General features: G+C 32.8%; 2 long non-coding RNA genes across 3 annotated transcripts; one reads left to right on the forward strand and one right to left on the reverse strand.

Annotated features, from left to right (window-relative positions):
• Positions 1-6004: 6004 nt before the first annotated feature.
• On the forward strand, positions 6005-17557 carry LOC146994921 (uncharacterized). Its single transcript, XR_015043375.1, has 2 exons — positions 6005-6069; positions 17375-17557. It is a non-coding gene; the product is annotated as an uncharacterized LOC146994921 (long non-coding RNA).
• On the reverse strand, positions 10025-26276 carry LOC146994922 (uncharacterized). 2 transcript variants are annotated; one of them, XR_015043374.1, is made up of 3 exons: positions 24380-25556; positions 14020-14225; positions 10025-10713 (listed from the first exon to the last, which is right to left on the reverse strand). It is a non-coding gene; the product is annotated as an uncharacterized LOC146994922 (long non-coding RNA). The 2 variants fall into 2 exon arrangements; XR_015043373.1 differs by lacking the exon at positions 10025-10713 and having other exon boundaries at positions 13552-14225; positions 24380-26276.
• Between the last annotated feature and the right edge of the window lie 726 nt (positions 26277-27002).

Raw genomic sequence — 27002 nt, forward strand, 5'->3', positions numbered from 1 at the left:
ATCCTATTTATTCTCTGTTTGAAACAACGCAGCAAATATAAAATTAGGGTGTGAAGTGCAGAATCGCCCACTTATTTGGCGCTTTTTACAAGAGTAAGAAAAACTGGATTTTTGTCAATTTCCTTTGACTTTTTTACATCAATGTGTACTTGAACAAAGGAAGATGCACATTGCCGATATTGTGCAATTCTCTGATGTTTTTTTTAAGTGAAAATACGTCGATGTGTTACCGGATAGGGTAAATCATCTTTATATGTCACAAATTATACAAATTTACACAAATTTCATTTACATGATCAGCGCAAACTGATGCAAAACGGTGATATACAATCTTTTCGAAATTTGAAAACTGAGATTTTAGTTGGAAAATGAGCTAGACAAGTTAAGGTACTGCTAAAATGCAGCTTTGTATTAACAAAACACAGAATCACAATGAACAGTATTTCGATAGACTTGCTTTCGATCGAATTTCGGATCCTTTAAATTCGGTGATATCGGAAAAGCTGTGATAGAAGTGGCGGTACGCCTCAATGCCGTATAGGCTATCTATTTTGTCCGGAAAAGGTCTAATATTTTTTGCCGATTTGAATATTTTTTTTAAAGTTTGTTCAGCATATTGTGAATTTCAGAAATGTTGCATGAGTATATGAACACAAGATTCATGTAATGAGAAGTGCAGTGCATATGGATTGCTTTTGAAGCAAAAGCTTTAATCTGAGCTCCAATTCCCTTTTTTAATCACGTTACCTGCTCCATCATAACTCATAGCTAATGTTGCTACCATCTAACCCGGATTTTGAAATTATTGAGATTATAGAATTATTATTGAGTGGACCTGTAATCTTAGCTAGTCTGAGAAAATGTAGGATGTCTTTCTTATCTAATATTTTTTGACTGTTCACAAATCATCTTGTACACCATCATAAAGTTTCCTTATTATTTGAAGTGACTTCATCAGTTATAATGGAGTAAAAGTGAGCAATGGTATTGCTGTATGGGAAAAAAATTTCTTTACCTCTAGCACGCAAGGCTATTGGAAATTTTGAAGACAGGCCTTTTTTAAATATTTTTTTTTATATAGCTGTTTACTTGAATTTTATGTGATTTATGTACGAAGAACAGGCTATTTGAGAATTAAAGGTAACACACAAAACATTAAAAGAATTCCCTTTGGGTGTAATATAAAATTTGAAATCTTTCAGCTTTTATTTTAATATTTTTAATTTTATATTTTTTTCTAAAGCACAGATGTGAATTACCCCAGAAGGGCTATTAGTTTCAAAATGGCATTTTGTGTCAAATCACTTTAAATGTCGGAAGCACTTTTCTAATTGTTGTCACCAAATATTATCACCCTGTATCATATTTCATGAAACTAAATAATGATAATTTGCATGAACATATGTATGTTTACGCATTGTTGAAAAACAATGTTGCCTATAGTCATTAAATTTTGGATAACATAGTCCTCCACCCGAACATATAGGCACTTGGAAGCCTGAATTTGGAATTAACATATTTTATTATCTATTTTATACTTTGTAGAAATTTAACAAATTTTTGATTAAAAATCATAGTTTTAAAGTGAGCAGTGTAATTATTTTACATTTTGTAAAAATTTAACTAATTTTATATTGTAAACTGAAATTTAATAAAAGTAGTTAAATAAGAAATTAAAAGATCCAACTCAGTAAGTCAGAGCCGGAACAGCTAATGAAGGTTATGAGACTGTGATATTACTTTTGGTTTTGTGAAACGAAGGATTACTAGGATACTTTCAGATTGAAGTTCTGTAGAAACAAAAGTTTAAGTACCCTCCCCCTTTCTGAAGCTCTTTATTTGTTTATTGACTTTTGCTTATTAAAATGTCACTAAAGGAGATATGAGCAGAAAAACGTACATTCGGAGTTGCGATTCGTATGTTACGCTGTAAGAAAGAAACGTAGTGCCAGAGTGTCACTATGGTAAATAAATGTATTGAAAGTAAAAGTGTTATTTTCTGTAATGTGTGTGGTGTTATTTTATTGTGATATATAGCTATTCATGAGAAATAGAATAATTCAATTCAAGTGTGTTTGGTGAATTGAATTATTCTATTTCTCGTCAATAGCTATATATCGCAATAAAATAACACCACACACACATTACAGAAAATAACACTTTTACTTTCAATACATTTATTTTCCATGGCGACAGTCTAGTGCTAGCTTTCTTTCTTACAGAGTAACATATGATTCGCAACTCCGAATGTGTACATCAAGAATCAAGTTTATCGAAAATATATTTCAGCGGCGATTCTAGTGGCGCATGCGCTATTAGACAAGATTCTGCTCTGTCGCCAAGTATTTCTCAGCTAATACAAAACAAAGCCACTGTACTGAAGATAACACAGTTCAGTGAAAGAGTCTCTAAATGTCAATTACATTTAATGTTGCTGACGCAGACTCATTTTGCGTAGGATGCATATTCATAAATCGTTTCAGATGAACATACACTTGTTCGTGGTGATTAGAGAACCTTTCTTCTAGTAATGAAAAGGCTAATTTATAATTCGAGTCAACTATGGATATTGACTGAACAATACGATTAGCATCTCCTCTTAGCGCAGATTTTAAGTACTGTAATTTGACCACATCTGTTAAATTAGGATTTGAATCAACACTGGCTAAAAAATATCTTTAAGTGAAAGCTACTCGTGTAAGTTACCCGAAAACGTTGGCAAAATAATTTTGGATAATTTAACATTGACCTAAGCATTCGTGAAAACCAAAGGTTCCTATTCAATTTCTTTGGAAAGCTTAGCTAATTTACGATTTAATTCGACTTCTACATCTAAGACAATATCGTCAATCTCTTCTTTCTCTTTTACATAAGCATCAATACAATCAAAAGTCTTTAATCCGGACTTGTCATGACTTCAGCGATTCCAGATTATCGGTTTTCCCGGATTATAGATCATCAGTTTAAATCTGGTAAAATGGCATGCATAAATTATAAAATTAAAAATATAAAACCGTAATTTATGAAATAAAGAGCAATTATGATCTAAAGGGTATCAAAATTTACAAAAAAATCTTAATATTTATTTGCTTACTTTATTAAACATTTCTTTCAACCCGCGCATGCGTAAAGCATACATTATGCATAGAAATTAGAAAATTGCAACCAGAAAACTATTTGATGTGTATTCGTGATATTTATAATGACGAGGAATTTGATTTAAATCATATCAAAGAGGGAGCAAATCGAGATGAAATACTACATTTAATAACGAATTATAAGCCGATTAAAATAAAAACATCTGCCATGAAGATGAGGATAGTGCTGAGAGATCAATTTCCAGTTCATTGCACGCCGTGACGTCCCTCCCCCCCACAGAGCAGCTTGAAATTGATAAACAGATTTTGGAATGGTTAGAGAAACAAAGGATATGCCTTTATCCATTTTTTGCAGCAATTCCACTTTTTGTTTGATGGACATCGAAACATGCTTTCCCTTTGTAGATTCTTTGCAGCTCCAGTATCGGAAATTGTGTTTGACATAATCGAAAGTTCCAACTTACTTTTATTAAATTGCTCTAATAGTCTAAAAGAAAATAATAAGCCGTATCCAATTAGAAGATTAAGGAACAACACAATCTGCAACATTAACTGAAATAGATAATTTTAGCTTAGCTTATACCGTCCGTTATACATTAAACGCGCATGCGTAAACGTATTATGCATATGCGTAAACGCATGCGCGGAAAATTTGTAGCTTTGAGGTCCGGATTATAGATCATTCCGGATTATGGATGTCCGGATTAAAGACTTTTGACTGCACTTTCTTCAATACATAACCCGAACAAAGAATCGAAATTGGAATTTATCTTTGTCTCGAACACTTTAAACTTATTCTTCAGCACTTCCAAATCACTTCTTTGGATATTTTTGTCGGCAACGTTTTGTTTTAACTTTGTTTTCAATGTATGTTTTTTCGCTGATATCTCCTTTAGTGACCTTTTAATTACCAAAAGTCAATAAACAAATAAGGAGCTTCAGAAAGAGGGATGGTACTTACTTTTTTGTTTCTACAGAACTTCAATCTGAAAGTATCCTATGTAATTCTTCATTTCACAAAACCGAAAGTAATATCACAGTCTCATAAACTTCATTAGCTGTTCCGGCTCTGACCGCCTAAACAATTAATTAAACAACGTTGAACAATTTAATTAATTGTAACAAATTGCCTCAGGCTCTTTTATAAGTATTAGTTTATGTTTTATAAAAATTTAGCAAATTTTTGATTAAGAAACATATTTTTAAGGCAAGCAGTGTAATTAATAAAACATTTGTATTTTAAGTGTGCAAGACAGTCTGTCTGAAATTGTAGCTTTTAAATACTTTTAGTCCAAAGTAGCATTAGCCCAAACATCTAATGATTGTCTGTAAATGAAAAAAATTGCCCGTTTGGACCTAATTTTTATCCTATAAAATCTGAGATTGTTTTCATTATTTATTTGAGGGGTACTGAACCCAAGGTTTGCCTAACTTTTCAACCACAAGGTTTGTGCTTACATTATTTTCTTATTTTTTATAAAAAGTTTTAGAAAAGTATTTAAAATAAATGGATCTTATATCGAGTTAAAGAAAGTGCTTACAGATTGTATTTTTTAAATAAGCTAATTATCTTTAAGATAAATGCTATTATTTTTTTATGATGACAATAATAGGAAAATAAGGGGAATAAAGTCTCCTGAATATTTCTTTTTGCAGAGTTATTTATATTAAAATAAATTTCATAATCCTTAATTTTATTTGCATGAATTTCACATATTTCATAAAAAAACAGATGCATATTTGTATCCTATAAAATAATTTGTTAAAATTCTACAGGATATTTGAGTGGGCTTCCCAGACACTGTTATTTCATAAAATAACAAGCAAATATTTATATTGTATACATCAATGCCTTTAAAGATTACGTTATTTCATGTAATTGTAAGATACCTGTTTAAGTATTTATTCCATGCTAAAAGAAATTATTTGTAAATTAGGTGATATTAATTTCTTTAAAAGTAATTCATGGGTTCAGTGCAAATTGCATTTTATTTTATAGAAGAAATTTTGTTTCACAAACTTTTTGCATACACAAAGCTTTCGGTCGAAGGCTTCTTAGTATTTTTCGGTTTCGGCACGAAAATCGCCTACAGGTCGGCAGATAGTGTGGCTGGATACGAGGTTTTTATTTATGAACCTCACGCTGTAACATCTTTCTCTATTGATTGCTATTTCCCTACTGCCAGTTGCCGCATTCATTCGAAACCATTTCGTATTTATCAAAATCTGACAAGAATATTCTGCGTGTCGTGATTTGGAAAGCCATCTTTCAATACGAAATAATCCGTAGATACACCTAGAAGATTAAAGGTGCCATTTAGTTGTTGAGTTATCGATGAAATGGTTTCATTTCATGGTTCTTGGACTATAGTTTAAGCCTAATTTTCTATCACGAATGAGGCCCACCAGCGGCCGAGCGGTGGAGTCACCGAACGCTGGTAGTCGGTCCGAGGTTCGAATCCCAGGAACGGGCTGGGCGTTTTCGTGGTTTTCCCCATGTGTAACGTGTATACAAGCCAGTTTTCCTTAGAAAGTGCTCCACAAAGGCACAGGCAGATAGCCCTTGAGGCTTTGTCATAATCACACACAATCATGAATGATGCCTTTTCTTTGTCAAAATTTTATTGCAAATTTTTCATCTCTGGCAATTTCTAAATAGATAGATTCGATGCACTTTTAAAAAGTTTAAAAAGTATACCAGTATTTCAGTGGTAAATTAAAATTTAGAGCTATCTAAATTTATGTGCAGTCATAATTCACTTGCATTTAGAAGTATCTAAATTTATGTGATGTCAGTTTATGATTTAAATGGATGTGTGTGCCAAGTTTGATGCTTTTATGCATGTACTGTCACTGTGGTTTATTATGGTCTCGGTAATAAAATTGTACCTATTTTTTTTTATTATAGGAATGCGAAGCGCCCAAGAAGAGGATGTGAGCAAACAAGCCCTGTGGATGTGGAGGCTGAGAGGTAAGATACCAATTTTTTCTCTTGGCTTCTTTTTTTTGTTATTGTTGCTTCTTTGTCTTTGAGTATGGTAGTAAAGTCATGCTGCGATAATGATGTTAATGTCACACTGCGACTTTTGTATAACTTCACAAAGTGACATAAATTTAATTGCTTTAAAGCAGCGGTTCTCAACCTTTTGACTAACACATACCATCTAAACAAAAATTTAAAAACCTTAGTACAACCAGTATAATTATTGTACATTTTATAATACTTATTCAGTTTCTCAATATAAATAGAAAAAATAAACGTTTTGCCATTTGCACAAGCTATTGGCTATCTGTATTAAATAGGCACACATAAAAAATATTAATTAAGAATTGGTTACCATTTTAATTATCAAAATTTAAGTTATATACTTAAATTTAGTGTAAAATTTGGGCCTGTTTAAGAGAGATCAATTTCTTTGTCTGGCCTTATTTCACTTAGCTTTAAGTGTGATCCACTTTTAATTTTATTCTGTATTTATTTTTCAAATAAAACATGGAAGAAAATCCTTGTTCACACAAATAGGTTGTGCAAAAAGGCAATAAAAATTTAGCTTTATTTGAAATGCCTTTAAATTCTTTCTTTCGGTGTAGCCAAAAGTTGTTATTTATGAAATCTTCAGTGGAAGTGCAATCACAGGAATTTTCTAACAATTGTTCTTTTTTTCTTCATAGAATTTTTGAACTTTGTTTCTTTGCCTACCACCTATTTTTTATCTTGTGTACCACCTGTTGAGAATTGCTGCTTTAAAGATCTGTGTGGGTGTCGCACAGTGTTACATTAGTTTAATCAGTATAATGTCGCAATAGCAGTATTTCAGACATCTCCTCCAGTAAAACTGATAACAGCAGAAAAGCGTTTTATTGATTCAGTAAGAAGTTACTCTTCCAGTTATTAAAATCTTACTGGAATCTTTGGAATTTTTTAATTATTGAATATAGTCATCACAATCATATCAGATTTCCTCAGTGATTATTGTTATATCTCATTGTATTGAAATTATATAACAGATGCGTTTATGATTAATTTACATTTTTATGTAAAACTTTGCTCTCATAAATTGCTATAAAACTATATGCTCATAGTTTTTGTGTATCACTTTTGTGTACTTGCGTGTATTGCTATAAAACATATGCTAATAGTTTTTGTGCAAATAAAACTTACATTTCTTCATTCAAATATTTAGTATAGCCAATAACTACAGTGAGCATAGTTATGTGAATGAAATTAAGCATATAAAACAATTTGTTTTCCAATAAATGTAAGAAAGTTTTAAATAGCAAATTTTCTAGTGTATAAGACGCACTTTTTTTCTTTGAAAATAAGTCGGGAAAAAAAGGAGGTGCATCTTATATGTCGATACTTAGTTTTTGATTGCATTAATTTCTGGAAATTTCCTCTTTTTTTGGAGTTATGTGATTTTTTTCTTGTTTCCTTGCGATGTGTGGGAATATTACAGTTACGGAGAGCTTAGTAAATGTGCATCTGGCATGAAAACTGCAATTTTTGCGAACGACTTTTAAGTGGGAAATTTCAACTGTTTGGTGTTTCTTAAGTTTGTTGGCAAATTATGGTTCAAAAACAACGTTGAAATTGCTGTAACAAAGCATGCAAGCTGGATGCAGGCTTCAAATTTTGAGGTTACACCATCAAGAAGAAGGGGAAGGCCTAACATTTGGAAAGTTTGTGAATGGGTCAAAGCATCTTGGGATGCTGTGAAAACAGAGGCAGAGGTTAAATCATGTATGAAGTGTGGCATTATTAATACACTGGATGGTACAGAGGACAATCTGTTGTATGAGGACTCGAATGCTGATTTAGGAGAGGTCTCAAGTGACTTTTCATTTAGCTATGGTGATGAGTGTTTAGGTTTTGATGAAGAAAATTAAAAGCTCTTCCCCAGATGAATTGTGGGTATAAAGTATTACTTTGTATTTATATTTAAAATACTGTAAATTCATTATAATGAAATGTGTATAAAAAAAGGGAGATGTGCCTTATGCGCCTGCAAATACGGTAATAAAGATATAAAAATATCCATTCACTTAAGAGAAACTTAAATTCATTTCCTGCAAAAATTTTAAAAGATCCTTTTAATATATTTAATGCAGCCTTTTCTTAATTAATAAGAAGTTAATATTGTTAATAACATATTTTATTTATATCGGCAATTCTGTCAATGTATACATGTTTTTCGAATGGCCTTTCATCGAATTTTACAAAATATGACTCGTATTCATAATATAAGTTTACAATGTCTCCTTCAGCCTCATGAAATTAAACAAAATATGCATTATTATTATAAAAAATTATAATGCTATTATATGCATTGAGATGAGCAGTGACTGGCAAGAGTTTTAAAGCTATTTATTAAATTTTAAATTACTTTAAAATTGAAAGAAAGCTCCAAATTTTTAAATAAGTACTAAACATTTTGATGATTGTTTGATTTACTATTTTGAAGTTTTATTATTTATCATTTATACTTTTATTATTTTTGAAACTCGGACGCTTCCAAACACATGAATTTATAATACTTACAATTCAGTAAAAACAAATACAAACTTAAAATTTTAGATTCTAAGCTTTCAAGACAGCTTCTGTACACAAAAGTACTCGCTGTTATACACTCATGTCCATAAATTAAGGATAATGCAAAATCAGGCAAAGGAAAAGTTAGAAGCAAAACAAATTTGACTTATTTGTAAAGCTTATTTATTAAACAAAAGGTAAAGAGCAAAAACAGATGCTATATGTTTGATATTATTAAAAAAATTAGCGATTTCTTTTCTCCCTGGAGCAAATTACCAAAAAAAAAAAAAACTTATTTACAAAAAACCAATATTACATGGTTGGTTTGATTGTTAATACATTGTATGTCTCCCAGACGATGCAATACAGTCCGTACAACGCCTAGGCATCTGAGTATCAAATTATCGATCTGATCTTGGGGGATATTACATCACTCAAAAAGCAATGCATTCCGAAGTTCCGGTAGACATGTAGAAGGAGGTTGACGGGCTGCAACTCGTCGGCCAAGCATGTCCCACACGTGTTCTACTGGTTCAAGTCTGGTGAGAATGCTGGCCAGTCTGTACGGGTGATATCCTCCGATTGAAGGCATTCGCTTACGATATTTGCACGGTGAGGACTGGCGTTGTCATCCATAAACAAATTGTGTGCCCATGGCACCCCGAAACAAATGTACATGTTGTTCCAGAATGACGTCCCGATAGATATGGCTTGTCATGATTCCAATTTGAACATGAAGGTCAGTTCTGGAACCCAGAATAATTCCACCCCAAACGAGCACTCCTACACCACCGTAACGGTGTCGTTCAATGATGCTTTCTTGGTGGTAACGAATACCTGGAGCTCTCCATATGAAAGAAAGTCCGGCGAGAATCAGACTGCAAGCTAAACCTGGACTCGTCGGAAAACATCACACAAGCCCACTGTTGTGGTGTCCACAGTGGTCCACTCTCTACTCCAGGCTAACCGCAGGCGACAGTGAGTTGCAGTAAGTGGAACGCATCTGACAGGTCTACGAACATATAAACCAATCTGCCCTAAGCGTCTGTACACGGTCTGCCTTGAAATTGTCGTACCAGTGGCTGAAGAGAGCTGACGAGGCAGGTCTCAGGCTGTGCTCCACCTGTTTGTTTTGGCAGTAACTGCCAAATACCGGTCCTTATTCGGCGCTGTAACTCTGGGGCGACCTGTGCTGTAACGTCTACTCACATTACCATCATCTGGGAATCGTTGCCAAAGCCTGGAGATGACACTCTGGGCAATTCCAAGTTTGTCTGATACTTCCAGTTGGGTACGCCCACATTCCAGACGGCCGATAATTCTACCACGTAAAAAATCATCCAAATGCGTCCTTTGTCGGTTATTGCACTGAAATGCTGATAAAGCCCCTGCGAACTATTTGGTTATTGCACTGAAATGCTTATAAAGTGCCTGCGAACAATTTTACTTCTTTGCCTGTATTCGTTATATATCACTTTCTTACATTCTCGTCATTGTGAAGTACCATCGGTGTCATCTGGTTACTTCCTAAAATTTGCATATGATTCTTGAAGATGTGTGTAGTGATGTTACAGGTGATATTTTAGTATATTTTAGAGTTCGATTTCCGCGTGACTCCGAATTATCCTTAATTTATGGACATGAGTGTAGTAGCAACTTTGTTGCAGCATATTTTGGGTGCCCCCATGCTGCACGGACACTATACATTTACCACCCACCAACCTTTTTTGAGATTAACTGTTATAGTAGCACCTTTCTTTTCAATTGTTGCAGGGAGATGAGTTTGCACTATCTCTAAAAAATACATTAAATGGAAAATTTACTTGTGAATTTTTAATTATAATTACTGCATATTTAAACAGAAAGTCAATTAATTAAAAACCATAACATTTTTGCGATGCAACTATCACACGGAGGACGAGTCCAAGGATTTTCAAGTTCTCTTTCCCTACGATCAGCTTCTTGAAAGAACTTTTCGGCTTGCAGCATATTTTGGGTGCCCCCATGATGCACAGACACTATGCATTTACAACCCCCGAACCTTTTTCGAGATTCGAACCCGAGTGCTTTGGTACGGCAGTCGGCCTGATCGAGCGGTAAAATATAATGTAAAAGAACAAAGCTTTACTTAATTCAGCTCAATTACTGACAAATGGATAGATAACAAACTAAGTAACAATACATCATAAAAATTAAATAGCAGAACAAATGAGGATTAAACATCATTTTAAGAATAAAAAAAAGTTAGACATTTTAAATAACATTTTAAACATTTGCGATCAGATAAAACTGCTATTTTATGTTGTCTTCTAATTCATTTAAAGTCTTCTTGACATAACAGGTTCATACACTAAATATATTACTCTTCCTTCATGCTTTGGGATATCTTTCCAGATGCTAATATCTACCTGCTTTATTTCTTCTGGGATGGTCACATATGCATTTAGTAGCACTATGCACTATTCATGGAAGTCTGGTCTTATTTTATTCGATTTTTTGAATAATTAAGATTTGACTCAGGCTGAGAGCTACGGGTGCTGGGTGTGACTTAATTTGGCAGATTTCATATTATACGTAATGTAAATTATCAAGATATTTTGTAAATGATGATGTACATAAAAATATATTTATAAATGTTGACTTATGTAAAATAACCTATGATAACTTCAGGGATTTAAATGCCCCCCTTTTTTTTTCACTTACCCAACTGTACTCTTCGGCTAGCGTGTCCGACATCACTTCAAAATATTTGTTACGATTACTATTAATATGTTTACGTTAGTCTCCTTTAACATTAATATGTTTCAATTCATTGACATAAATAAATAAATATATAAATAAAAATTGACTTTAATCTATAAATGCATAACCAACAAGATTTCTTATTCTATCATTTAAGAAAATTATTTCAACTTCACAGAACACTCAAGAAATCTAACTTTCCTCAAAATAAAATGCAAATGTAATGGAAACTTATTTATAAAATCATAATGTTTTCATTGCTTTGAGTTCCATATTTGTATTTTAGTACATTTTCTGCAGTTAGTTTTTATGTAAAGAAAATAAGATAATACTGAAATAGAAAATTTCATTTAAGCAAAAACGTAACAGAAATTACTTTATAAAATGAAAATGTGTGCAAAAAGTAAACAAAATAAAATAAAATAAAATAAAAAAAAAAAAAAAAAACTATTAGGATTAATGTAAAATATTATTTTACAATACCACAGGAGCTATGTTGTTGAGAAACATTCTCTCTAAAAATTGAAGTTCTAATTCAGTTTTTAATTGGAATATATTTAATTCTGAATTTTTCGGTTGATTGCACAGTTAGGAGTTTTCAGCAACTCCACCTTTTCTTGCAATATTTGTAATCTACTTGATAAAGAATTTAAATTTTTTAAGATTAGATGTTGAAGTTCTGCGGAAGGGAAAAGGTCAGGGTATTACATATTTAATTCAGAAGTCAAACAACAAAAATCAGCGTTATATTTACAAAATTTTCACAGTGACTGTTTACTGTGAAAATTTTGTAAATATAACGCTGATTTTTGTTGTTTGACTTCTGAATTAGTATTTATTCGGCGTGTTATTGTGTCTTTATTACATAATTATTCTAAAAACCTGAAAACAGAACACTTTTAAAAAATTGACTATTGGCAAATTCAGAAAGTTACTGTTAAAAAATTTCCAGCTGCGGTAAGATAGATTTCCCACAAAGCAGGTTTAGGATTTGCTAGATTTGGCGAGAAATCACCCATTTGGCAACATCTTTCAGCGAAATTGGCAATATGCCGTAGACGGATGGAAAACCATTTAGAATGAGTTCTTACTGGTTTGACTTAGAATGTTCTCGAATGCATGCTAAAAGCTATATAAACCCTGCCTGTATGCGGAGTAGCAGTAGTATCTCGAGTCTATCGAGTTGATTTTCAGTCTAGTATTGAGTTGATTGGGGAGTGCGTAGAGAGAGTCTCTTAATGTATCGCGAGTTAGTGCATCATCGAGTCTTATCTTGGAGTGTGTTGAGCTCCAAGAACGATTGAACTGAGTCAGAAGCTGTATTCTAGTGCTTATTGTGGAGTGCATCGCGAGTTGTAGCGTCGAGAATCTCGACAGTACGTCGAATTCTGAGAAGACTGAACCTAGTCGGGAGCTGTACTCTAGCACTTTGCTGTGAAGCTGTCTTCACTGTTATAGCCTAAAGGCTCTATTGCTGATTGTTTCAATGTGCTTGTCGCAGTTTTTGGACGACTGTAAACATGTTTTTGGAGATGTCCTGAATAATACTGGCAAATACATTGTGTGTTTATTAAGTGTCATCGTTAATCACTCCAAATTGCATGAACCTGTACAGGAATGCAACAGTACGAAACCTTTATTGGGTCTTTCTGATGAGCCTGCTTTTGGAGTATTAGTCCTCAGATTTGCAGTGAGGACTAGCTAAAACAGATGCAGAAAATTCTGGTTGAAAATATTTTCCTTGTGTGCACTCTGGTAGCAATGGCAAGCACAGCTCTGCTAGCTTTTTTACTATAGTACTTTTTTACTTGTTTACTTTTTTTACTCATCTGAAGAATCGGAGAATTTAAATCGCTAGTGTTTTTTTTTTTTTTTTTTTTTTTTTTTTTGTTGTTGTTGTTGTTGTTTCCGCACCAAATTCTGCACTTTTCGATGTCTGAAAACTTCATAGCCAACTTTAACTTTTCTATGCCTTTTTCACTGAAAATTTTAAATTTCCGTTATCACTCATAAACAATAATTTAACATAAAGCAAAAAGAATGAATTAAATAATCGTTTAATGTTAGATTAAACATCTAAATGTTCTAGCAGCATTTATTTGCTCATGTATAATTATCGAAATATTTGATGTAAAATTAAATTAACAGTCATGGCTACATTATTTTATAAAATTCTGCAAATTTCAGATATTTTGCAACAATTTATTCAATAAATAAATCAAATAGAATTTTTATGGTTTCGAATTGTAGGATTATACTATTTCATTATTTTTCCACTGCAAAATTAAGGTGACCGAATAGATTTTGAGAGCATCAAATTTGTATAAAAAAAATGCAGTTAAATGTTAAAGCAAATATATATTATATCCTGATATGATTGTTAATTTTTGAATTTTTTAATACATGCATTCCTATTTTTAAACAACTAGTCTGGTAATTAAAATAATGTTAAGATTCAAAAACCAAACTACCAACTCGTACTAATAATTTATGGATAAAAGTACTAAAAATGGAGATGTTACTATATTTTAAAAATATTTTGGTACTGATGTCATTCATAACAGCATTTTCCATGTTCTATTCAGCTTTCTAAATTATACAGTGAGAAAAATGAGCAACAAGAACACATAATTATAGAAAATATCATACTTGTCGATGCAAAAATTTAGAGAACCCGGTGAAATTGCCAAAGTTCTCAATAATCTGGGGCTTGATGTGATGCAATCATTTTGTTCAGTTTGATTCATTTTTTCATATTACATATGTCATTTATCCATATCAGCCCAAAACCAAGAATTTGGCACCGTTTGTACACCTTCATCAAATTCAGCAATGTAAAAGAAACTCTTGAAAAGCTAAAATAATTATTTTAGGTATTTTAGGTAAATTTAAAATAGATCAAGTCTTAAAATAAATAAAAAAGCACTATTTCATTCAAAATATTTCAGGTTCAAAGCATAAGTTTAGAGAAGAACAATTTACAAATAGATTTGAGTTTTAATACAATTTATTCCTGTGTTCTTATTAAATACGCATTACTGTTCTTTTTTAATCGATACAGATTTAAGTTTTGGTAGAGGGATAATTTTTTTTTACTTTGGTGTAATAAAGGCGTTTCTTCGAAAACATAAATTGGAAGAAATATTCTTGATGAATACTTACAAAATAATCTCTCTCTCTCTTTATTTATTTATTTATTTATTTTTAAATCTTAAATGATCATAAACAGCGTTTTTGTTAAAAATGCTATCTGTAAAATTTTCTTTAGTAAACACCAGCAAAATGGAAACTGCCCTAACATAATTAGAATTTTATTTATTTTATTAATGTATGTATAATGATGTATCTAAGTATGAAATCAATTAAAAATCAGCTTGCCATTTAAAAAAAAGCCTTGCTTTTATCAATTAACCCAAGTACATTTAGAAACAAATTTAATTGGTTTAATTATTCAGAGACTACTTTTAAGGAATGACTATATAGAAAATATTTCATATGAAATAAAGTTGCAACACTTAACTAATAGGATCACGTTCATTATTCTTTGCAGAACTTTATTGACATAGCTAATTTTATCTGCATATACATGTTTATGAATTAAATGCATATTCAACTGAGTAAAAGGAAATAATTATTTAATTTAAATTTTGTATATTTTGCTCTTTAAACAACCTGTTATTAGTAGTATATTCTGAGGCAGGAAAGTGATGTTCTATTTTTATTGCATTGCATGATTATTTTCGTGTTATTTAAAAAAACATTAGCAAGCCTTGTGAAAACATAATCGAGTATATTTAGTTATCAATTAAATAAATTACATCATCAATTAAATAAATTACACAGACATCAGAAGTATGCAACCTGATAATGTAATGAAAGTATGTAGCATTTATGAAAAATTGTGGCTCGAATTGAAAGAACAGGAAATTTCTACAAATATTCTCATATTTAGAGTTGATTTTGGACTGACATCACTTTCATGAATTATTAGTTTTTTCTTCTTGATTGGTATGATGTCTCTTTCATCACTTGAGTATTCGTGATACGATTCTGCTTCAATAGATGATAAATTAGGGCAGATCTCACATCGACTAGACTTCATGATGAAATCCATAATTAACAATTGCCTGTTGTTTTTTTGTCCCCCTAAATCTTTTTAAACATCCGTATATAGATTTAAACACTTACTAAGCTCCCCTTGGAATCGGAGATTTCATTCGACATTTGTGTCATATTGTAAAAAATGATTACCTAATTTTCTTCCCAATTCAAGTCCTACACTGATGACTTTAGCTGTGAATGCAGCTGGTTCAGATTGGTCTTCATCATGTTTATTTGTTTCATGAATCATGTTAACTAACTCATCCTCATTTAGTTCTTCATCAACCATTATTCCTTTAATATATGCTTGAGCTAAATCCTCAAAACCTTCTCCTACTACAGTTTGAGCCAATTTAGTGATCTGAGAATATTCACACTCTAATGGTAATCTATCATTGTCATCTTTAGCAACATCCAGCGTATTGCTTTCCAGCATGCGTTGAGCATTGATTGTTTAATCTGAGTATATGACAGTCCAACACAATCTAAGATTGTAAATTTCTTCCAAGCATCCATAAGAGTAAGATTCATTATTCTCCATTTTTTCTAAAATATACCTAAAGGTTTGTTTGATATACACAATGTTGTAAAAGCCAGAAAATATTACTTGATTCAATGGCTGTAATAAAGAAGTTGTATTTTTTGGGCAAAAAGACTATTTCTACTTTTTTGTGTTGTAAATTTTGAAGATGACCAGGTGCATTATCTATTAAAAGAAGAGTCTTAAAAGGCAATCCTTTTTTACCTAAATAATTTTTGACATCTGGGACAAACATGGTAAGAAATCATTCATTGAACCTTATGGCAGTGACCCATGCTTTCCTGTTAGGCATCCAATAAAAGGGAAGGTTATTTATATTTGTTCCTTTAAATGAACATGGTGTTTTTGATTTGTTAATAACCAATGGTTTCATTATATAATTGCCTGAAGCATTGCAACAGAAAAAAATTGTATGACTTTTCACTACCTTATGACCACTAGCTGATTTGCAAGGTACAGTCAAAAGTCGTTAATTCGGACACCTATAATCCGGAATGATCTATAATCCGGACCTCAAAGCTAAAAACTTTCTGCGCATGTGCCGCGTTAGCACATGCGCACAGGCGTTTTACGTGAGCGCGTAAGAACTTGACTACTGCGCATATGCGTGTGAGCAAGCGCAGAATACGTTTTCGCCTGTGCGTTTAATGTATAACGGATGGTGTAGGCTAAAATTATCTAATTATCTATTTCAGTTAATGTTAATGATTGCATTGTTCCTTAATCTTCGAATAGGATCCCGCTTATTATTTTTTGCAGACTGTAAGAGCAATTTTATAAAAGTAAACTTGAACTTTCGATTATGTCAAATAGAATTTCCGATGCTGGAACTTCCAAAGGATCTACAAAACGAAAGTATGTTTCAATGTCCAACAAACAAAAAGTGAAATTGCTGAAAAAAATGGATAAAGACATGAAGAATGTGACAGAGAGGTTAGTGAAAACGAAAAAATTTCCATTGACCAGTTAGTCGGTATTCTCGGCACAGCAATTAACGGGACTTGAACAGCAGAACTTTTTAACTGAAAAGAAATTATGTTTGTTTATAGAATTAAAGAGAAAGTATTAGTATCACATAAAATGAAGCAACTTAAACAACTTACATTGAAAGAAATGTTTAATAAAGTAAACAAATAAATATTAAGCTTTTTTTTCTGTAAATTTTGATACCCTTTAGATCATAATTGTTCTTTATTTCATAAATTACGGTTTCATATTTTTAATTTTAGAATTTCTGCATGCCATCTTACGAGATTTAAACTGATGATCTATAATCCGGAAAAATCGATAATCCGGAATCGCCGAAGTCCCGACGAGTCCGGATTAACGACTTTTGACTGTATTTTTTTTTTTTTTTTTCAGAACAACGTAGACACGTCAGCATTGAAGATCTGATCAGAAATGTAGGAGATCGTGGCAATTGATTTCAGCAAATTTTGCTGGATATTGTTGTTACATTCGAATCAGCAGATGCACTTTCTCCTTTCAATCTTAGATTATGTAAAGAATGCCTTTGTTTAAATATTATTAAATCTCTCAAACCAACCATGACTTGTGGAAAAAGATACCTTTTTTTCATCTGACAAAGTCGATAGTGACCGATTCTTAAGTGCTTTATAAATTTTTAAAGCCTTGTTTCTAATAGCATCAGTATCAATTGGAATCCATTTTAAATTTTCGTCTTCTACCCATATCTAATTCTTTTTCTAGTAGAGTCTTCATTTTTTTTTTAAATGTCCTTATTGTGGCTTCATTCATGGAGTAAAATTTAGCAACATTTGTTACTCCTTCTCTATTACATAGATGATCTAATATTTTAATTTTTGCTTCTAATTTCATTTTTGATTTTTTTTTAAAAATCGTTTTGGCATTATAATACTTTAAAAAATTTACATAAATTATAAAAAATGCCACAAAAACTATAAATGTTGAAAACTTGCTAGTAAACATTCAGATATGTAGATAAAAATGATGTAATCCTTGCTGCTAAAATACTGATACTGCATTAGTTCGCGTGAACCATATAATTTAAAATTTTACTGTTATGAAATACATATACATACTATTGAGATTCCCCTAACACGGGGAATCCCCATCCTTGTTGTTGCCACCAGTGTTACCAAAGAAATGAGATTAAAAAATGACTTCAAATGTATGTATTTGCATTTATGCAGCAAATACTATTTTACTAAGTTTTTGAAATCTGTTAATTTTTAAACTGTGTAAAACTGAAATCATGTAAAACAAGTAAGTACTGTATAAATCGAGGGATAGGTGTATTTCCACGAGATGTTAATACATCAGAACTTTAAATGTCTGTACATATATACTTGAAGATGAAATCCTGCAAAGTTGACAAATGTTTTTAGGAAAATGAAAATTAAAATGGAAATACAAATTTAAATTTCAATAAATTTGACTTTCTTATCGTCAAGACTGCACTTGCATTGTTTTAGAGTGGAATTCATACAGAAAAGCTTCTAATTTCAAAATTGTCGTGTAGTTTTTGTAGTAAAATATATTCCTGTTTCTAACTTTTCCAGGTCTAATAAAGAATACTGCTTTAACATATGGTTAAATAAAATGAAAAGGCATGATCTTTTGTAGTATTTGTAATAATTTGTCTGTCATGTTACCACAAGTTTTTGTTGGTGTTAATTGTTTTTTATTTTCATTTTTTACTCAGAATTGCAGAATTCCAGGTCTTTAAATTTCTAAAAGATAAGCAACAAAGCATAGTATTTAAGAAAAATTTTTATTATTTGCACTTCAAATGCCGCATATGTCAACTAAGTTTAAAGTTGTATATTTTAATACAGAATTAAAAAGAATTAACACCAACGTGCTGCTAATTTGTGTGTGTCCAGTGAATTAGAGGAAAGACCATTCTTAATGCCCATCAACCATGATTTACCAACAATGCGAGAAACAGGCCATCTTTGGAAATCAGAATTTATTTTAGCAACATAAACGTTATTTATACTAGATTTGCATTTGCTGTCATGTAAGTTTTTGATGGGCTTCTGAAACAAAAGAAAATATTTGTTGGTGGTATGATGAAATAAAATATTTGATACTAATACTCTCCGACTGTCATCTAAAATCACACAATCGTTTCCTTTGTTGAAACAATTTATTGTGAATAGGTTTTCTTTTCCTTTTTTATTTGGACATCTGCAGCTTCATTTAGAGTATGCCCTTCCTCGATGAACTAATGTTCAGTTGTAGTGGGTTCCTGGGCATAGCCTTATCCCAGTGTAGTAAGTTAATACTTTTACGAATGTTAAAGAAATAATGTTGCTGAAGTTCGTAAAAATAAAAATTCGAAGAGCAGTTATGGCAGTGAAATGAAATGAAAGCAATTGTGACATTATAATCAGTAGTAATGGCAGAGTTTGCAGCAAATATAAGATGATGAGTTTTGAAGTTAAAACCTAGAGCTAGTTGGAGTGTGAGCAGCAGAGGCAATCGGGGGCGGAGAGAGAAGAAAAAGCCCTTTTCTTCTTTTTTCTTCCCCCTCTCCTCGAGTATTCAAGGCTGAATGGTTCAGTAGTCAGGTGGTAGGCGGGAGCTTGTTGAACTTCTGTTGGCTGGCAGAGGAGTAATCCTATTGGGTGAAGTGTGATTTACAGTGTGCTACGGGGAAGGCCTAGGCTGTTTTCAATCCATACTCCTTTAGAAGGGTACAAAGACACACATCATTTCCAGGTTCCTGGGTTGTACCTTATCCTGTGTATAGCACGTGAAATACACTGGTGTGCAAAAATTAAGGACAAAGTCGAAAAATTAGCATATCAGCTGAACGAAGAGGCAGAGCGGACAGAAAGACCAATCCCGAGATTAAGTAAGGTGATCTACGGTAGCACTTGCGCAGATATGCAGGTAGATATAATGGGGGAGTGTCTGAGTTGTATAAAGCATGTTGTCGGTGAAAGATCAGTATTTCTGGCAAAGAGATTGCACACCGTATAGCAGTTAAAATCACACTGAGTTGCTGCCTCAGCGAGAAATGGCGAATAATCAATCTGTTAGATGACATCTGGATGCTTTTACCCGAGGTCATTGGGAAGTTGGAGGAAGGCCGCCGTGTGACAAGTGTGGCTGCAGAGATCGGAATTGCTCACAGCATCGTTTCACGACTTTGGAGACAATTTAAAACTACAGGAACAGCTATCCGGGGGTTTAGTAGTGGTCGTTCACGAGGAACCACACCTGCAGATGACCGGTATATTGCCTTACAGGCCAGAAGAAACAGGCGGCAGACAGCGGGAGAAATCGCTAGACACACGACGCAGGCGACTGGACGACAGATATTGCGTTTTACCGTGGCCAGAAGACTGCAGGGTGGTGGTCTGTTTGCACGACGCCCTGTACGGTGTGTACCTCTAACGCCTGCCCATCGGAGAAGGCGTTCTCTGTGGTGCCGGGAACACCGGAATTGGAGAGACAATGAATGGGGACGAGTACTCTTTACAGATGAGAGCAGATTCAGTCTGAGTAGCGATTCTCATCGCATACTCATCTGGAGAGAGCGGGGAAGCCGCAATAATCGATCGAACATCATTGAAAGGGACAGGTATGGAGGTGGCGGTGTTAACTTCCGAAGGTTTAGCAAGACGGATGTTGTCTGTTTTTGGTTATGAAAAGTATAAATTGTTAGTGTAACTAACTGTGCGTTCTGTGTCTGGGTGTGAGATGTTAATGTAAAACTGAGTAGCGTAGTGATCAGCTAGTGACTCAGCTTTCTCAGTTTCTGTGTATGTGATCCCAGAGGGGCCATTAAGGGGCAGAATATTTGTGTAGCATCTATTATATCTAGAAGCAGCTTTCCATATACATGATCATCAGTAGAGAGTGATTCTAAATATCTAGACCATTTGTTTTGTGCGTGTACTGACTTCCTGATTCAGCCGATTTAAAATTCTCTTAACTTCTGGGCATCTGGTCCTCTGCCATATTTTTCTAGCTCTCTTTCTGTTAGCTAAAAGTTCTCTAATAGCAGGATCTCTGGCCCTACCAGTCAACGGGACCGCCTTGCTATTTTTCAGAGCACGGTTAAGTGTGCTAGTAAAATCTTCGATAACTGCGTCTAACTCGTCTTCACTGTGTATCGCGGGTAACGGGTACTGAGTGTTGTTTAGAGCTACCCAGTTCATAATAAAGGCTCTTTTGTGTGATGTACTATAGCTACTGATATTCACCTCCATTAAAACAGGGTTATAATCAGAGAATAGTTCACGTAATCTTTCTATCCTTGATGGTTGATAAATATTTTTTAGCAGATAAAATTCAATAATGCTTGCAGATCTATAGCATGTTGGGTAGGAGGGAGCTACAACAGTAAAGTTGGCCGTTGAGGCAAATTGATTAACAATGTGACCATTTGAATTATCATTTCTGCAGTTCCGATTTTTGTGGTGTGAGTTAAAGTCTCTACCTATGATAATTTTATTGTTTAGTTTGGATATAGCCATTAAATCGGCGAAAAATCCTTGTGTGGTTTACGGTTGAGTAACTAGATCGAGACGAACGTGATTGGTTGTAAAGTGTGTGGTATGATTATGATAGCTACCGCCTTCATGGCCGAAAGCTGTTGAACTGTGATTACAAAGTGAGAGATGGAGCGCTTAAGGATCCTCGTTAAGCACTCCATCTCTCACTTATTTCAATTTTTTCCACCAGCATTTTTGTGATTGGTTGAAATTCTTTCTTGTCTTCAATCCATACTAATTTAAAGGGATGGCTGAGTGAATGAGGGGGTAGAGGACATGATGGAAAAATTAAATTAAGCCTGCTTCAATATTAATTAGTGATCCGATAGGAATAAAAATTTTAATTTTCCCAATTTTTGGTGCTAAGCTAGGCAATTAGGTATATTACAATAATTAGTTAAAGAATAATTAATTAGTTTTTTGGGTCTTTTTTAAACTGGTGTAAAGGCCCTTATTTTCGTGAGCCCGTCGTAATCGCAAAAATCAAAGCTTTGCGAAATACTTTTTTTTCCCCCCAACTTTACTTAAGTACTTTTAAAATTTTTCAACTTTCTGTTCTGTTCATATAAAATTCGTGAAATTTTCAACTCGCGAAATCACCGATATATTCATTTTTGTGAAAATTACGGCCTGCAAAAATAAGGGCCTTTACAGTAATTAAACGTTTATCAAAAACCTTTATTGTATGTCTCTGAGGATGGTTTTAGGCCTTTTCCTGTGTTCTTCGGATTTGATATGATTTAAAATTGGTATTGTGGACTTGTTTGCCCTGGTTATATCATTGTAGAATTTTTGACTGGAGGAACAACTTTTGGTTGTGGTGGTGTAGGTAAATTTTGACTTGAAGTGCTTCGTTGATTTACAGTGTTAACTGCATTCTGGACATAATTAGTATCGTTTTCAGGGTCCAGAGGACGAAATATATTTTTCATGGCAATGAAATTTGATGCATCTCTAAGAATTACAGTTTTTTAAAATCTGTTTTACACGGGAACCGATTGTCCGATTTTGATGCGGTTTCCTGCATTCAATAGCAATTTCATGCTCCACAAATTTTATATCTGCATCTCAAATAGAATGCAAGTTGTAGGAAAATGCTTTTGAAATCACACGACTCGAAAGTTAATGATCCATTTTGATGCGTTTTGCTGCTTTCAACTGCAAATGCATGCCCCATCATTTTGATATAAGTTTTATGTCTGTATCTCAATTAGGGCGTAATTTCGCCGGGTTGTCTGTCTATACCAGGGTTTCTTAAACTGGAGTCGCTGGACTTGCAGCAGGGGGTTGCCTAGAATTTTAGCAGTTTTGATATTTCTTTAATTTATTATAATACTTTTACAATTACCAAATATTTTTACATAATACAATACATCTTAAAATAGATATGGCAATACAGACAAAGAAAAAAAAATGAATCCGTTTCGACGCCTTCATTTTATAATAGAAACGTTCATTTTTCTTGCTTTGCACGTGACGCTGTCATTTCATCTGTTACTTATTTAAAATGTTCACATTGTTCTATGTCTTAAAATTAGAAATTAAATGTAGTGACCTAAAACTGCAAGTGTACAAAAGAAAAAATTGACAGTTTCACTCACGCATGTGTCGGATTTGCGCAGTACTTATTGGGTTCCACAGAATTTTTGTAAATACAGTCAAAAGTAGTTAATCCGGACTCGTCGGGACTTTGGCGATTCCGGATTATAGATCATCAGTTTAAATCTGGTAAGATGGCATGCAGAAATTATACAATTAAAAATATGAAACCGTTATTTATGAAATAAAGAACAATTATGATCTAAAGGGTATCAAAATTTACAAAAAAAAAAAGCTTAATATTTATTTGTTTACTTTATTAAACATTTCTTTCAACAAGCACATGCGTAAAGCATACATTAAAAGCATAGTCGAAATTAGAAAATTGCAACCAGAAAACTATTTGATGTGTACTTGTGATATTTATAATGACAAGGAATTTGATTTAAATCATATCAAAGACGGAATACATCGAGATGAAATACTACATTTAGTAAGGAATTATAAGCCGAATAAAATAAAAACATTTGCCCTGAAGATAAGGATAGTGCTGACAAATCAACTTCCAGTTCATTGCGCGCTGCGATGTCCCCCCCGCAGAGCAGCATGAAATTGATAAACAGATTTCGGAATGGTTAAGAAACAAAGGATATGCCTTTTTCCATTTTTTGCAGCAATTCCACTTTTTGTTTAATGGACTTCGAAACATACTTTTGCTTTGTAGATCCTGTACATATTAGTAAATATATATCGGAAATTCTGTTTGACATAATCGAAAGTTCAAGCTTACTTTTATAAAATTGCTCTAACAGTCTGCAAAAAATAATAAGCCTGATCCAATTCGAAGATTAAGGAACAACGCAATCTGCAACATTAACTGAATTAGATAATTTTAGCTCAGCTTATACCGTCCGTTATACGTTAAACGCGCATGCGTAAACGTATTATGCGCATGTGCACAGGCAAAGTCACAGCCGTAAAGGTCTTACGAGCACACGTAAACGCGACGCATGCGCAGAAAGTTTGTAGCTTTGAGGTCCGGATTATAGATCATTCCGGATTATGGGTGTCTGAATTAATGACTTTTTGACTGTATTATGGCGTCCTGGGAATCGCAAAAAATTCTCAGTGGTAATAAGGTATTGCAACTGAAAAATATACTATACGTATGTATGCCTTATAGGCTTACCATCCTCGTGGTTAGAATTAGCGTTTGAATTATCCGAGATTTCATGTTGTTTTCTTTTTATATTTAACTTAAAATTATCATTAAAAGCATTAGCAAGGCTATCTAAGGGTTTTTTTAGCATACTGAGATATTTAAAAACACACTTACCCTTAAGGGGCTCCAGTACTTTCAATGTATCACAGTTTGCTTTTGCCGTAAGAGGTGTATGCTGGTCCATGTCCGATGCGACTCGTACAGCATCCAATTGTTGCTTGAGGAGACGAGTATTATCAATCTTAGCTTCTAAGGGGATGATTTGAGTATGGAACGAGTTAAGAGAAGATTAAGAGACATATCCTAAAATAATATGTCCAATTGTATCAAAATATTAGCAGTTTACAGCTATAAGGTGAATTATTCAGTATAATGATTTTTTAATGTTGACACTGATGGCAAATTGCTGCTAGAAATTCTGTGGTTTAGAGATATATAATCGTCCAGAATATAATATTTCATCACAATTATTCTTTTTCAAAGTAAAAAAATAAAATTTACAATAAAGCTTAGAACTAACATGAAAACTAATAGATAGTTCTTGTAACTATGCAATACATCTGGATTTATATCATAAAAATATTTTTCAATAAATAATAGATCAATAAATAAGTATCTTAATATTTTATTCATACTTACGAGCCAGATGATGGGTAACAGGTATAAGAACACACCTCTATTTTCCATGCAATGCAGAAAAATACATAGTAGCTTCATCTGCCAAACGGTCTAGTACATTTATGCAGCATTGTTGTCTAACAAGACTCCAGGTAACTCGAGAATCATGGGAATATTCCAAGTAAACACCACTTTCCCATTGAAATTTTTAAATTTCAGTCACTTAAATCTAATATCCATACATAATTTACATAATCTTACCACATAAAAGATTAATCATTATTATAATTAAAAGATTTACTTCAAAAGATATTTTACAAATAGATATTTTAGATAGGAGAAAAACATATTTATTATATATGCCTTGTACAATGACTAGAACTTTAATCACTTAAGTGTAACTAAGCAGATGGAACAAATAAATATAATACTGGTTTTTGAGTAAATGGAATCTAATTTCAAATTTTTAAACAAAGTAAGGGGGGTATCAAAGTATCAATATACGACAATTCCAATAATGAGTATAAGGATGGTACCTTACTCTAGATATAATATTACATGAATAATTAATTTTTATTAATCATGTATAAATATTCCTTTCTTTAGTTTTGTTAGTCAAAACATACTTTTATTTTTAATTATTAACTGTACAATGTTTGTCATTTCACAGCAAAATGCATTGTGAAGGAAATACATAAAGTCCATGCGGTGACCAGACAAAAGGACGAAAGTGCACACGACAAAAGCCCACAAAAATGACCCCACTGGGATAATTGCCCACGCGACTAATACCCACACCGATGAAAGCGCACATTGATGAAAGCCCACACAGATAAAAGCCCACATAGATAGAAGGGCACGCTGATAAAAGTCCACACTAACAAAAACCCACACCGATATATACGTCATGAATAGAGATAAAATAAAAAATAAATGAATAAGAAATAATTGAACAATAAATTTAAGTAGCGGAACACATTTCATTTTCGTCTCCGGCTGAATTAAATTCGTATATATATATATAGTACAGAGAGTCAATCAAAATAATATAATTAAAAACATATACATGTATGTATCTTTGTTTTTATATTTACGCAAGAAATGGAAGTGCCTTTGTATAAGTGTGACAAAGGGAGGTGAAAGGGAATACTGGCCACACAGCTTATTTTAATTCTACAAAATTATAAGGAGTATAATATGTATGTAAATTTTCATCATATACAGAGAATAATTTATGAATAATTTAACACTACAGAAAATTTTGCATTATATGAATTTAATATGGAGAATTAAAGCCGAACTTTCATTTTAACGAAAAAAAAATAAAAGTACAGTATTCTATTATGATTAAGCGCAAACACCGTTTTAATGGTGAATAAAAAGCATGGTTTCAAATAATCCAGTTAAATTTTGACAACTTGGATTTTACATAAATTAATTTCATTCCCACTTGAAATTTAATTTTTTTAATCATAATAATTACTCGTAAAATTTTTCAGGAAGTCATAGTTATTTTGGATTTTCTGAAAATGTGTGCTGGTTTTAAGTGGGCATTCGTCTTGTGGGCTTTTGTCATGTAGTTTTCTAACTGGCCGCTGGCTATTCAGGCAGGAAACCATTGCCTTCCTTTTCTTTTGCCCCCAGCTGTGTGAAAAAGCAGTTAAAGAGAGGAGAGCCTTGCTTAATTGCTTTATTCCCTATGGAACCTGGGGCGCCAAAGAAGGCCTCAGAAGGGAGGGTGTGGCAGGAGAACAATTAAAGAGGATTTTAAATGTTTTTTGTTAGTTACCTACTAGAAAATAACATTATCTGAAATTCCGCTTGTAACTGAAGTTAACCCCTTTCTTACATTTCTTTAGTATAGTTCTTGAATAACCTTTTGTCTAAGGATTTAGTTAGAATTTCAATTATTTTAAAAATTTCAATAATTGGAAAATGAAAGGAATTAAATATTTTTTAACCATTTTTAAAGGGATAATTCACTGTTTTTGCAGTAAAACTGCAGAGTGGAAAAATATGCTAGTTCCTGATTTGATAGTGTCTCTAACAACTTTTTGATGAACTAATTAAACATGCTTGTTATATCAAAGCCATTGTTTAAAAGTAAAACTACTGAACT

Source organism: Stegodyphus dumicola, chromosome 10 (assembly GCF_044657685.1).
Source record: "Stegodyphus dumicola isolate Sdum_Otavi_A_Nest chromosome 10, ASM4465768v1".
NCBI classification, from domain to species: Eukaryota; Metazoa; Arthropoda; class Arachnida; order Araneae; family Eresidae; genus Stegodyphus; species Stegodyphus dumicola.